Source organism: Coturnix japonica, chromosome 13, assembly GCF_001577835.2.
Source record: "Coturnix japonica isolate 7356 chromosome 13, Coturnix japonica 2.1, whole genome shotgun sequence".
NCBI lineage: Eukaryota > Metazoa > Chordata > Aves > Galliformes > Phasianidae > Coturnix > Coturnix japonica.
In genome coordinates, this window is record NC_029528.1 from 13814774 (window position 1) to 13829756 (window position 14983).

The following is a 14983-nucleotide window of genomic DNA, read 5'->3' on the forward strand; positions in this document are numbered from 1 at the left end:
GTCAAAGATAGATTCATGCTAGGCTCTTCTTGAGCTCACAGAACTGCACAGCAGTGACAAGGAGGGAGAGGTTCCAAGGCACCTGTGCTGAAGTTATGATGAGTAGCTTTATAACCTCTTCAATTAGGTAAAAAGTAAGTTCTGAGGAGCACACGCCTCCACCTAAGGCTGAAGGACAAGTATTAATCACAAGGTTGAAGCGCAAAGCAGGCTGGCATCACCCCAGCCAGGAATATGCTGCTTGAAGAGCTCAAAACCCTTCTCCATTAAAGTTGAGATAAGCACCTGTAAGGAATTGGACAGGTAAGGAAAGGGACAGTACTAGGACAACTAGGCCAATAAAAGAGCATAACTGCAGAGATAACTATGGGGTGCTATGAAAATGCTATCATACTTAGAAGACAATCAGGATCCTTTGCAGAAGTAGGCTGCACTCCATGAGGCACTGGAAGAGTTTCCTTAAAATAAATGCACTTTATCAGCTGCAGAGAATTCATATAACATGCTGATCTTTGAGATGCTGAGCTGGATGAGGAGCTCTGCCCTGGAAACGTACTGGATATGCAGCTTCATAACATTTTAAAAAGCCGTATGTATTATTTATTCCTATATATTTGTGTACGTATAAACACATACACATGTTACAATGCATAACATTTGAAAGTACCTATTAACGAGTCACAGTGAAGAAACTTTGTTTCATAACACAAACCCTCCTCTACATCTTCTTTCCACAAAACTTAAATAAAAGACACTTTCCTCCACTTCTTACAGGTTTATGTATTATTTGCAGTACCAAGGAGCTAATTCTGCAGTGCGGTTCTACACAGCACTGAGGAGAACATGGTTAAATGAAAATCCACAGTTTTATTTAGTTTTACTTTTAAAGCATGCTTCCAACAAAGAAAAGGCCTCCAGGAGGATATGGATCAGTTCAGCTTAAGGAGGGCCTCATCTGGGCTCTGGAAAAAAGCACTCTGGGGCTCTAAAGCATCTCTGTAGGACAGCAAAGCAGCCAGTCACACCCACATGAGGTAAGGGTGCCTTCAGAGGTCAGAGAGCTTCTGCACTTCAGTCCTGAGATAAGAACTCCATCTGCAAGTTAAAACCATGGCTTGATGCAGGACTTGTTCTGAGGAAAAGGTCTGACCTTGTGTTAATGGAGGTGAAGCCTGAGCCAGCAGTCTTCCTTACTGTCTGGAAGCACTCACCTTCCTGAAAGATTGACAACCTCATTGCACATACTGCAAAAAGACATTCAGACACAAACTTCCTTACACCTTGATAATGTTTGTGAGGATCCTACAGTTAGCCAAAATAGGGGCTTCTTTGAAAGAGCAACAGCATGCAGATGTTTTGTCTGTGAGTCCCTACACATCCTTCTGCTGTGTCTATGTAGTACCTGGAGCAAGCAGGAACTGACTGTAGAGCTTGCGAGGGCTAAGAGTGCTCAGATAACAACCAGGAGGTGAGAAAATGTGTCAGTAGGAGCAGTGCATTCATAGTGGAGCACTGCTGGGACAGGTAGCAGAAAGAAAATAAACATTTCAGAGATTCTGTGATGCAGATAGATATGAACAATGAAAATGGAGGTAGAGAAAAGAAGAACTGGCTTGCATGGCAAGGTAAACAACGGACCCAGGAAAAACACCTGTCTGTAAGGTTCACACCCACATCTCATCACACATTAGAATTGTGGTGTTCTGGGACTAAAGTCAAACTCTAGCTGGCCTGTACTGTATTGAGCCTCTAAGCTATCTCTGCTTCTGTAATTTAAGCATATTTTGTCTTTCTACTTAACAGGCAAACCTCACCATAAAAAGAAGACAATATGCAAACTATGGGTGGAGTAGTCATGTAGCCAAATTGGTACAAATTCTTTCAATATGAGACAAAAAACATATGTGAGACCATACTGTCTGAATTGGAACCATTCTGACTTTAATATAGATGCCAAAACACTAGAAATTGAATTTTGACCATATTTGAGAATTTCCTGTTACATAACCAGAAACTTTAGCTGCGTGGGAAGATTTGGGATGCCACATGAAACAGCAGGCACCTCCAACACAATCCCTTGGCATTACACAAAAGAAAAGGAAAGCAAATGTCACAGTATGGTAGATTATACCTTCTTTTACCTAAGCAAAAGCAAGAATATCCTGAATTACTGAAAATCACCAAGTTTGATCTTACAAATCAGGATGTGATGTGGTAACCCTCATCTCCAGCAACCAGAAGAGATAAATAGCAAAGGAATGATTGATTCAAATGTCTGGAAAAGAAATACTGACACATTAAGAGCATGAGACAAATCCAGTCTAGTTCAGACACTACTGAAAGCTGTTGCCAGCCAAAGTCTCATCGGTTATCAGAACGCAAAGAAAGCTACGTTTAACATGTTACTGGCTTTAAAAATAAATAAATAAATAAATAAATAATACTCACATGTTGCTCTTGTTTGAATCAAAAAACAGGAGAAAATCACTTGGAAGCAAAGTGCTCACAATTTCTAATATCACTTTGCATTTAGCTAAATACTCTTTGCATTCACCTGCCTTCCAAAGATAAGTCCAAGAGGCTGCTTGCTTAACCAGCTACCTGCCCTGCAAGGATTAATGAAACTATCTGTCAACAATGAAGAGCCAACAATACAAAGAGAAGTACATCTAGAAGTACATCTCAGGCTCAGTACTGAAGTGCTTGGTTTGTAAACACAGCAAAGGACATCCACATTGTGGTTAATCAGTGTCTTCCAATCAGTGTTTTCAAAATGGAACCTTCCATCACATATTCTGGTTTTACAAAGCCTGGTTTAGGGTCAAAAAAAGGAATTGCAGAAATGCTTTATATAAAAGATACAACAAATTGGACCCCAGCACTGATGTCTGCAAAAAAAAAATGCTTTATAGGATTTCACACTCAGAGGTCTCTGCATCATTGTTACTCTCTTCCCTGCATGTCAGCCAATACAGAATCTACGCCATGGAATTTGTATCTGCTTGCTATATATCCAGCTTTTTTAATAGATTTTCTTATGGCAGGAAATCAACTGTTTGCTAAGAGCCAAGAATATAATATCTATCAAATTCCCCTTATGTGCTAACTGAGTCATTAATTACACTGAAGACAGCTATTACATTTGTTCAGCACCAGCTAGTTTTTAACAAACAGCCCACTCCTTTCCAGTAGCTTTGCAGCAGCCCCAATAGAGAGCTGTATCTGCTGACTTGTCATCAAACCAAAATATGTGCAAAAAAGGTGTTTTTTTTTCCTTCAGAGACAAAAGTAATTGCCATTTCCATCTTATTTTTTTTCACAGGTTAGAAGGGTTGTTATAATAAAGGGGCTCATTTTCCACTTTCACTGTGTGCTCATGCAAGTTCTTCTTGCTGAGGTGACATTTGATTCAGTGCCTGATCCCCATAGTTGGGTAGGTGGGAGTCAGTATGGAAATAGCTGCAAACTTTTCAAGGGGAGTCAGGCAAGCAGACTCCTATACCATTATGTACACTGCAGGTTGGGTGTTTTTGTTGATTTAGATGATGTTATCAGCTCTCCAATCTGCTCCAGTATCCTAAACAGCTGACCCAACAGGGTTTTCTACATTTTGAAGACTTATAATGCAAGCACTGAAGATTTCAAAAGCTTTCCAGTACTCCCAAACCCCCTCACGGTATCTGAAACATAGTTAAAACTCCTGAAACATTAGTAAGGCTTTGCTACATCCATATCCTCAATGAATGAATCACAACACAGCTTGTTTATGGGGTGAATCAGTGAAAAGGAAGAGCCTCACGTTCAAAGTCAGAAGGCTCTCCCAAAGCAATGTGTGAGAGTAGCAACAGAAAGAATGATGCAAGGCTGGTATCCTCACCCTAAGGCCGCATCCCCAGCCACACTGGTTGCTTTTTCTTCTTATAGGGTGCTGTATTTTGCTATTAAAAAAGATTTAAAAAAACATATTCTTTTTCCAGATGTGTGATTTTTTTTAAAAATTACCTGAATAACTACAACAACAACAAAAGTGCATGAGAATTAAAATAAATAAGCTTGCATACAGTGAGGCTTAAATTCATTCATTTGCTTATGTTTTAAGGAGACACTGGAATTCCCCCTTTCTATCCCAAATTCCTGGAATGCTTGGAAGAAGCAGTGTAGGCCAATTCAGACAGCTAAAGCTGGTATAAAGCCCTCGTCATAAAATACACCAGGTGTCCCTATGGAGAAAAGCAAGTGCCTTCTGGATCTCGAGATGCTCAGCATCCTGGCCAGCCACAAAGGAGGAGCAGACAGTGGTGAAGAATGCGTTCCTGAGCCACTGGAAGCCCAGCCAAGACACATCAGTCCTTATTTAAATCATCCTCCCCCAAATTATTCCTAACCAAAGGATCAAAAAAAAAGAAAAGAAAAAAAAAAAAACCCAAACACAGTCAAAACAGTCAATGGATCCACTCATAAAAATAATGTTTAAATCAACCATGGTCCAAACAAAGAAGGAACCGACTGACGCAGAAAAAGCAAAGCCTGGCCAAAACCACAGCTTCAAAACTGTACTGAACTTTACTGAAGGTTCACACGGAGCTGAGTAATACCTCCCACCAGCCATAGCCTGAGTCACAAGCTTTCTGCCCAGCTAACTTTACAATAAACACTTGTCCAGCTCCCATTTTTTCAGGACAACTGGTAGTAGTGGCTATGCCAGATGCTGCTTTTAGATACCACGTGCTCTGGAGTTTCTTTACAGTGAATTGTCAGAACCCACAATGTCACTGCATGGTAAAATGCCAAGTGACCTTGCAGCGTATCTCTCTGCAAGCATCTCTTGAGGACTGCTGCATTAACATCTAGATCGTGGCCTTGTTTCTGTAGAACTGGATTTGTTGTTGAGAGTTCTGCTCTTAAACCCCAGGAATGTATTGAATTGGTCAGATTCTGCTCTGCTAAATGGATGTAAATCAGAGTAACTGATGGTGAGTTTATTCTGGACTGACTGCTATTTCTAAAAGTGCTTAAAAAAAAACAAAAACAAAAAACAAACAAAAAGCCAAAGTCTGCTGTTATTACAGTTAGCTAACTGTAATGATTATTTGTGTGGGTATTATTATTGCTGTGATTTAAAGCAGCTTTGAGTTCTCACATACTTCTGCTCCCTTCTAGACTAAAAGCTATGACAGGATTTAAGAGACCAGAAGCCCAAAAACATGATACTGAGTGAAATAAAGAACATCACTTCTTGCTACCGTCATGCTTAGAAGGAAGAGGATGAAGTGCCAAACACCAGCACACAGACCGTTAATGACAACAGCCTCTTAACAGAGAAATGATGACCACTGGTCCCCACGTTCAACTTGTTTTAAAAGGTTTTTTCTCTGCCCCTGATCAGCATCTTCCCCACCTGAGCAAACCAAGCAGGCCCACATGCTGTGCTACAGGGAACACCTCTGAGCTGGCAACAGACTCTGGGAACACCAGAAGGAAGAGACCCAGAAGGCCCATTGAGTCCAACTCAAGGCTCCATAAAGGGCTACCTAAAAATTAAACCCTACATCTGCATGCACTGTCCAAATGCTTCCTCAGCTCTGGCTGGCTTTGGATGAGATATCAAAGTGCAAACAGCATGATTGTAATTCTTCAGAAGAAAAAAAAAAATGCTGACCAGAAGCACATTTACAGAACATGCTGCTGTTTAAACTGCCATGAATATTAGCAGTCACTACTCCAGATTCTGGACTGCATTCAGTTCTTCATTTGTACAGCAACACAAAGCCTTTACCTGGATCAGAGGGGACAGAACAGAGCTATATGGCAGAGTGCACATCCTAGTCACTAGCAATACTGACTGCTAATGTCAGAATCATACTTCTCCATGTACAAAACAGCAGTACAGCAAACTGAGTCCCAAATGGAAGTGTGATGAGTGGAACTGGAATCATATTACCAAGAAATCTGTTCATAGTATAAGAGGGAAGAGCACTCAGAGGTTAGAAAAGTCCCTGTAAAATAAATGCACAAATCTCTATGACTTGAAGTAACACAGTGGATGAATACTTGCCAGTCTGCTCTGCAGAGAGGCCCAGGGAAGGCTCCCAAAAGGCAGTGCCATGCAAGCAGAGAGGCTGATATTTACTCCTTCTTCTTATTGTACCTAAGGGATATGCTTGCAGCCAAAACAGTTTCGTAACAGAACTGAATACACAAACCAGCTCAGTATCTAAGCAGCCAGAAGAGTTTAGTAAATAAATTATCTATGCTTCCCAACGACATGCAGAGTTCTCCAACTTGTAAAATGAAGTAACTCCTAAGACTGGAGCTTAAAATAAATAGAAAAACCAAACCATCAAATTCTGCACAACCTGCTTCTAAGACCAGTGCGTTCTGGATCTACCTGCGGTACAGGGGAAAGATCCAGGACACACTTCTGCTCCTGTGGGAGGATGTGGGACCCTACAACCCTGTCCAGGTACCCTCCAGCTTTGCCATGGCCATGCATAATGCCAGACTGAAAGGCAGGGATGGCAGCTGGAGGGGGAGGCACTGCAGGGGCTGGAGGGAGAAGTGTTCTGCAAGAGCACATCACTTGTTCCCTGATCTCAGGCCATAAACTGAGCCCGTGCTTAGAAGTGCTGCAGCCTCCCCGATGACTGACTGGGCAGGCTGAGCCAGTCAAGTATGCTTTTTTTGTATACTCGCCCAAAACTTGGGGATCACCTATTGAATGTTGGACTCAAAAATAGCTAGAAAATATAAAATAACGCTACTTTACAGAAAAGTGAGGAATACTGCTGCCTAACTAAATTCCTGTATGACACTGTACCCAGAACACAACGCCCACACACAAACTACATCATTTAAAAGCAACTAGGAGGCAATTCTGCCAGTATCAGTGGGGATGAGCGTGCTTACCAGTTCAGAGAAGTTCTCCCAGCATTGCTGAGGAACTGCACCGAAAGATGTGGCTTTATCACCCAGTTCATGGAATACAGTTTGTACCCCAAGTCATGCAACAGCAAAGAAAAATCTCATTAAATAAATCAACTATCTTTTGTGCAACCAACTTCACCCAGAAGTCCTACGTACAAGATGAGACTCAAACATTTAACTTGCAGACAAAATGCATTTCCATGTGTCTGCATTACTAAATCCGGCATCCTGAGAGTGTTATTTAGTCTACAAGTAATTTGTTGATAGCATAATTCTCCCCACTGAATTACATCCTTTTGGTTAATTAATCATACATTTTTTGCTCTCCTCTCAGCTGCTTCCCTTCATTTTCTCCATATCATGCCCATGAAGACATGCATCTTCAAAAGGCAATAACAGCTATCAAAGCATATTTCCTATGCTGATCTGAAGAGATACCACATCTCCAGCACAGAGAGAGCAACATTTCTGGCTTGAGACCACAACATGTTTTCTGTCCCATAACCTAATTTCATTTGCCCGCAGAAGCTCACTGAGCAGCAAGCACAACACTTCAGGGAAACACATGTCTTTTCATCCCCTCAGGATGTGCTAGCCCATAAAATCATCCCCTACACTTGTGCTGGACCCATAAAAATCACTTCAACAATGTGTTATTCTTAATTGTTTCAGGCAAGCTAGCCAGGACTGCTGGAGACTCAGCACCGATTGTCTATAAAACCAGAAGAGAGAGAGAGAATTTCCTACACTTTCCAGTAGCACCTACCATTGTGAGGAGCAGTGCTGATGGGCCATGAAGCTGTCACAGCCAGCCCTCCTTGGCTGGAGGACAGGACATGGTGTTGTAGGAGAACCATTTACCAGGGCAGACACGGAAGCTTCCCTTTCCTGGAAAGACAAGACACTATGAAACACTTCCTTTCATTTTCTGTTCTTACAATTTTACCTCCAGTACCCACATCAATGAAATCAACATGATTATGATTTCAACTTTTTCATCCGTATATTCAAGTTATTTCTCTTTGCCTTCGTACAGCACACAGGTTTTCTTTTTCTAACATCATTAGCACCAATACGTCTGCATAACAGTACTGCACCGATCCTAGCCATACATACCACAGTAAATATAAGCTGCTGATAAAATGAACTCTGCTGTTGGCTGTTGTGCAGTGACTGCAGGTGCTTTCACCCAAAGCTAAGTACAAGGGAGTGCAATGGTTTTTCCAACGTAAGAGCTATCATTAAGCCCTGAGTCCAGTACTTGGCCATGGAGATGCTTGAAGGACCTTCTCAATGTATCTAAATACCTGATGGGGCAGAGAAGGAGTAAAAACAATGCTCCTCTCAGGGGTGCCTGGTGACAGTATGGGAGGCAATGAGCACAAACTGAAACAAGGGAAGTCATCTGAAGATTAAATCACTGCCAGCAATACAATGAGAAGGGAATTTAATTTTCTCACTATGAAAAGTGTTTCCTCAGATAATATCAAAGTCCAGAATGGACTCTGGATTGCAAAAAAAAATAATCTTAGCCCTAAAAGCATAATTTGGTTAAAGAAGCATATATATGCCTTATTAAGAATTTAAGTAAGGTAAACCCTATGTGAGCTTAAAAATACTCACACCGAGAAATAGATCTGAAGGCATTCTTTGTGCAATAACCCATAACAGGAGCAAGGGAGTCGTTAAAGTCAGGCGGGTAGTGTTTCTTTAAAACATCCCTTCAAATATCCCTGTGACACACAGCCAGAGCACGACAGTCTGCAGCCGCTCAGCAAGGGCCGCAGCCGCCTGCTGCATAAAAGCCAGGGCTCACGCCTGCAGCAGACTTTCTGGAGAAGCACTGGGCTTTTGCAATGTGTTAGAGAAGCAGACAAAAATGTTACAACGTGTGACAGGGTTACTGAGGTGTGATGTCCATTAGAAGCCACTTAGCTTTATGACACAATATGATTTGGCACTAGTGCGCGAGGATATGCTGTAAAAGCCAGTATGAATTACATTATGATGTGAAGAGGGACTCAATAAATTAGGAATAGGATCTCTCTGAGAAGCCAATAAGCATCAGACGAAGCTGTGGAAAGAGTTCATTACATTAGAATATAAAAAGGTGGGCTATTACATTTTGATTTGTTAAAAAAGCCAAAAGGCATCACATGAAAAGGGCCTATCATCATGTTACAACGTGCAATAAAAACCAATATAAATTGCATTATGATTTTAATAGGGTAGTCATTGAGTTACGACACATAATTGAAGCCAGTAGGCCTTATGTAAGGCTGTGAAGCGGGGTTTGTTATCTTCATAAATACACACACAAACCCCAAGACTGCACATGACAACATGAAATGGGGCTTCTCCAGACTGACAAGAGGAGAGTTTTTCATGCTCATACTGTGTTATACAATGGAAGCCAATAGAAAAGTTAATGGTGATGTGTGGAAAGGGATGCTTCCTAACCATAAGCAATAACAAGGAAATAAAAACAGCAGCTAAATGGGACAGGATGGATGTAAGATTAGCAGCAACACAAAATCTGGCCTGGTAGTACAACGAAGAATGGGATTCACCTGGGCTGTTTGGCCATGAAATCCAGCACACAGCACAGCGTGATGCAGCTGAAGCCCCAGTGCTGTTTCATTTTCAGGAAGCTTGACCAGAAGAGCATGTGAAGATACCTGTGTGAGGACTGGGTCTATTGCCCAGAACAAAAGGAAACAAAAACAGAAACTGTGTTCATTCCTGCTGCAGGTATAAATGCTGACAGCGGCATTATCTTAAGCAATGACACTCCAAATAGACCTGATGACACAAGCATAACCAAATCATTGTTATTTGCTACCAGCAGTCAGCATTGCAAAGGTTTAACTCAACCCAGAGTTGAAAATCCTCCTTCCTGTGTACACTCACGTTCTCAATGAGAGCAGGGCACAGCTGTGGGCATCATGCAGCCCCAAGGGTGCCAGCTGCAGGGCACCTAATGCCCCTCCTGTCCCAGGCACCAGGCTGCTGAAGGTAGGGAGAAAGAGAAGTTGTGCCCAGCTTGGCTGCCCACAGAGGACAGCTTTGGTACCTGCTGCAGGGAGTGAGCAGGGAGGAGCTGGGCAATCATTTAAATCAATTAGCAAGCTACGTTTCCATTTAGACATTTAGCTATGTCAGGAGCTTTCCAAGAGTCTGTTTCTTCTCATGGACTTTTTCCCCCGGCATGTTTTTAATTACGGCCAACGCTAATTTTAACGAGTTGTCTGCCTTCAGTTCTGCGTGACTATAATGTTCTCCAGCTGATTTTAAAAACTCAGAAGGTTTTAACTTCTCGGGCTGCATTTTCAATGAAAACAGCCGCCCGCTGCACAGCTTGGCAGCTGGCCGTGCTCCCTCTGGGCTGCCCCAAGCTGGGCCCTGGGCAGACCTGCTGTGCTGCCCGTCACCGAGCTGCACCCTTCCTCTGGCTGTGCTCCCTTGGGGTCATGCAGCTTTGCTATGCTTTCAAGTAACAGGAAGAATTAAGAGACCTTCAAGCCATCAAGGAAAACTGATGATCATCTAGGTAACCTCCTACATAACAAAGCACACAAAGCATCATGTATGACTCTTGTGTCAGGACAAATCTTTTTTGTTCAGGTAAGATACGGTTAGAGGGAAAGGTTCAGTCTTGATATGAAGCAATCCAAGTTAGCATTAAAGGACTTAGCACCTTTTCAGCAAACTTCTCTTCCAAGAACAGGGATAGTGCTTGCTGTGGGACTGATTTAATCCAGAAAAGAAGATTGAAAGCTGATGCCCTGAGCTTTCTGCATGAATCAAGGTGGGCAAGGAGCTGGTAGGGCTGCTGTTCAATGCTGAGAACATCAGCACTGAGTGCATCCCTGAAACGTTCCGCACATACCTGGCTTCTGGCCCATCTTGATCTCAGGCTCTTATTACAGCTCAAGAGCGTTCAGAACTCAAATTATGTAACAATGACTCTGCTGTTATCACCAGGACAGGCTTTTCCACTTCTAAAGTATGTACAGCACGTGAAATATCCCACTGGTTTTGCCTGGTAGTACCCACAGATGCAAACCATCACTTTCTCTTACTTTCTCATTTTGATATCACACACAGATCTCCTGAAGAAGCCTGAAAGGATAAACATGTTCACCTGTCTCATGGTGAATTCAGAAAGCTCAAGCTCCTGTGTCACTGCAAAGAAACACATTCTGCTGTTCTCTGAACCCATAACACCTGCTCTGAAACTATATTTGTCTTCACTTATTTTCATAACACTTGTGCTATCCACCTGGATTCTTTTTCCACACATCACAAATTGCATTAAATACAAAACACAAGACTTTCAAACGCATTACAGCTATTTGAGAGCAAAAACAAATAGCAAACCAAGCAAAGCAGCTGGATGAGTCCTTTCAGACTTGCTCACTGCTCTAAAGTGACAGCAAACCCCTCAAACATTTTGCACAGCATTCCTAGTGTTCACAATCTGAAAGAGATCTCCTCTTCGTTAGCACACAGGTAATCAAGTCCCTCAAGTTGACTCCTAGTAACACTTCAGGTGCAGGTGTGAGCCCATCTTCAGTGGGCCACAACACCTTGGCAGAATAAGCTGCTTAGGTTTGGAAACAGAAGCCCAGGTAGAGCCCCAGTGGTAGTTCTACACAGCTGCATGGAGATTACAAAGGGAGGAAAAAGGCCTCTGCATCAAAGCCCTCTCAGTGGAAATCCCACTGGATCCAATCAGCTGAACCTGCTCCTACATAGGCAGGCAACGTACATCCACACAGCCATGCAGCAGGGCCCCATGGCACAGCCCTCATGCCATCACTGTCTAAGACATCACAAGGGGAAGCATCTAACACTGCAAATTGATGCCTGATTCATGGACTTGTCATTATTCAAAGCTATAAAATATTAGAATGCTCTAAATAAGTCAAAACATTTTTGCAGCTGCCTGCAAATGTTTCATTCCTAGATGTAAGCCTGGCCGAGAGCACAGGGATCTGTGTAAGTGCCAAATTCACAGTGAAGTAATTAGTACTTTGAAAAATATATGGACCTAATGTGGTACGCTGAGGGCTTAGCCAGTGTTTGGACACGGCCAATGCTGATAACTGGCCACAAATGCAAACGTTGCCCAGGCTGCTCTCCCCCAGACAGGTAACTTTATCCCTTATCCCAAAGGTGTGGAAGAGCAAGGATGAAGTGTTATAGAATTGGAACGACGTCCCAGGTTACAGATGTGTAAAACAGCTGGGCAAATGATGTCATTAAAAATACTTTGCCACCTCTGCTACTTGCTCTTGTTATTAAAAGCAGACATTAACTTTCTTTACCTAATCACACTGTGTAAACCTGTTGTGTCAAGTCCTCAGTGTGCTCTGTTCCTAATTAGCAGAGACAACCCACAGCTGCTTCCCATAAACTTCTCCGAGTGGCTTTGAACTTGCCATGCTGCAACGCAGATGTATTTTGCTTCTGAAATGCACATTTTTATCTGGTTAACAGAGGCTTCATCTGAAAACCCATCCATGCTCTGCTCTATTCCAAACCCAAGGCCATGGAGCATGCACGGACCATAGATCAACTTGAGATGGAAATTAAGCCATAATGCTTTTTGTCCATCTTTCCATTGCAGACAGACAGAACTTCAACTTAAACCAACCAAATACCTACCTGGCTGCTTGGAACTCAACAGGAAGGTCCAAATTCCCCTAAAAACAAATGAGAAGATCCCAGTGTCTTTTTGATCTCCAAATGCAGTTTCTACTAATAAAGAGAAAGCAGTGTGTACTTCAGAAGATAGAGTCCTTAAGAATTATTAACAGTGTTGTGGGTTCTGATGGCACCACCCTTCCAGCAGAGCAAATTTAAGCATTCCTGGGATCCTCCCAGCGAAGCTTTCACATCTGCTGCACTACTGACAGACAATGGCTTTGTATGAACTCTGTGTCCCCATGCTCTGCTCTAACTGCAGTCACCACCAGGGCACCTGCTGACTTTCACACAAGTAAAATCAGGATGGCACTGAGAATCACTCTATCCCAAAGATGCATGCATTTTCCCTTATTTTAGTTTTAATACGATAGGATCCTGACCTACCAGCATTATTGATACTGTTTGCTTGCTGTGTCTGGGTGTCCCCTCAGTGCCAGCACAGCCCAGCAGGGAGAGCTGTGTCTGCAGCCACATACTGTTTTCTTTCCAAGAGCAGCACAGCTCTCCCGAATCATACGAGGAAAAAAAAACTCTGACTGTATTAGTAAACATGGATAAAAGCAGATTATTTGATAATCCTGTTAAATTGCAATAGGTTTTAAATAACTCCAGCTGACAGCATTACAGCTGCTTTTCTCAGCTGTGCAGCTGGACATCACACCAGGCACTTCAAGGTGTCTCTTTACAATGATTGGCAATGCACCCCAAAACATGCATCCTGAAAAAGCAACTGGTCAGTCTGCAATGAAGATACCAAAGAATAGCCCAGCACACAGAGACAGAGCAAACAGGAATATTCCCTCTGCTCTAGAGAGATGTGCAAAATTCCACTTGGATTCAAGAGCTTATAGCTTCACACAGAGTCTTGTAACAGCCTAAGGTCTCATCTGCTGCCACTCTATCTCCACGTTTGCTGAAAGATAATTTAGCTCCCGCTAAGATCTAAACAAATAGTACCTTATTTCTGCATAGGAAAGCCCACCAGTTAACGATGACTGCAGTGAGAAGTACCTCATGACTAACATGGAGCTCTGACTACACCTATTAACAACATGGATTTCTGGGGGTCGTCAGGGCACAGCAAGCAACTGCTCTGCCCCTGCTTTTTGTAAGTATGCCAGCAACAGACACCTCTGCTTCAGCATTTCTGTGGCATGGACCACTGAGATGTAAATACACATGCAGCAAACACACTATGCAATTGAGGCACCCATCTTCCTAAGAACTCTCATTAAGCTGTTATTGCTCTGAAGTAAACACTCTGATGAAGCTAAATGTGCTGGCACAATCTGAGTTTCATACTCAATTACAGCTTATTCTTCATTTTCCCCTTTTCCAGCCTTAGAGGGTTTCTGCAGGTATTCATTTATATGAAGAACAAAAAGTATCAAAGCTGAGGATAATAATGTAAGAATAATTAGATAATTCATTTCTGTGGGGGGAAGGTTCACATGTGGAGTTCATTCATTCTCCTATAATGCTATTGCAAAGAGATGCTCCTCTTTCCATTGGATTCAAGCTGAAGATGGTAATATTACCAAAAGTGTGAACGGCCTTTTTGCAAGCAGACTTCCTGCAGTTTGCTATGTGTTCTGTTGTTTGGTTGGTTATTTGTAATCCTTCAGAGGGCCCAGCAAAAGGTGTAAAATGCTTCCTAATAGATCACTCCTCGAGGCAATGAAAATGCTTTCAGCACAAGAGCTGAAGGTTTTTATTATTCCTGGTAGAGTCACTATTAAAATGGAAAAAAAAGGTGATAAACTTTCTTACTATGAAAATCTTCACAGCTAGAAAACGCAGAGATCTCAGCAGAGGTCATGGCTGCCCAGAGAGAAGAAAAGCAGGGATACTTCTGGGTCCATCATAGCTGCTTGGCTACACAACCAGAACATCAGCTGAATCAGCTTAGTAAATTCATTTCATCCTGAAAATAGCTCCTCTATGGAAGAAGAGATTCCCTACCCGGTGATTTAACAGCACAGCTTCCCTCTGTTCCAGGGCCACAGGGTCTGTCCTGAAGATAACCCACAGATCTCTGCCCACACCAGCTATGACTCACTAGGAGTGCAAGGAGCAGTTCAGGGGGATAGGTTTGTTTAGATTAATGCGATGGTTGCTGGTAGTTAAAAAAGAAAAGAAACACTTTTGGTCATAAACCAATTTGACAGGAAGAAGCCATTAACATTCTTGTCTTTAAGACCACCCTAGGTCTGTAAAACTGACACAAGCAATTCGGCTAAAACTTGCTCAAAAGAACATGTGAGCCAAAATTCAAACTGCTCCACAAACACACACTCCAGCATGGCTTTGGAGGCCTTTCTTCTCAATAATCATTGACATTGGTGGT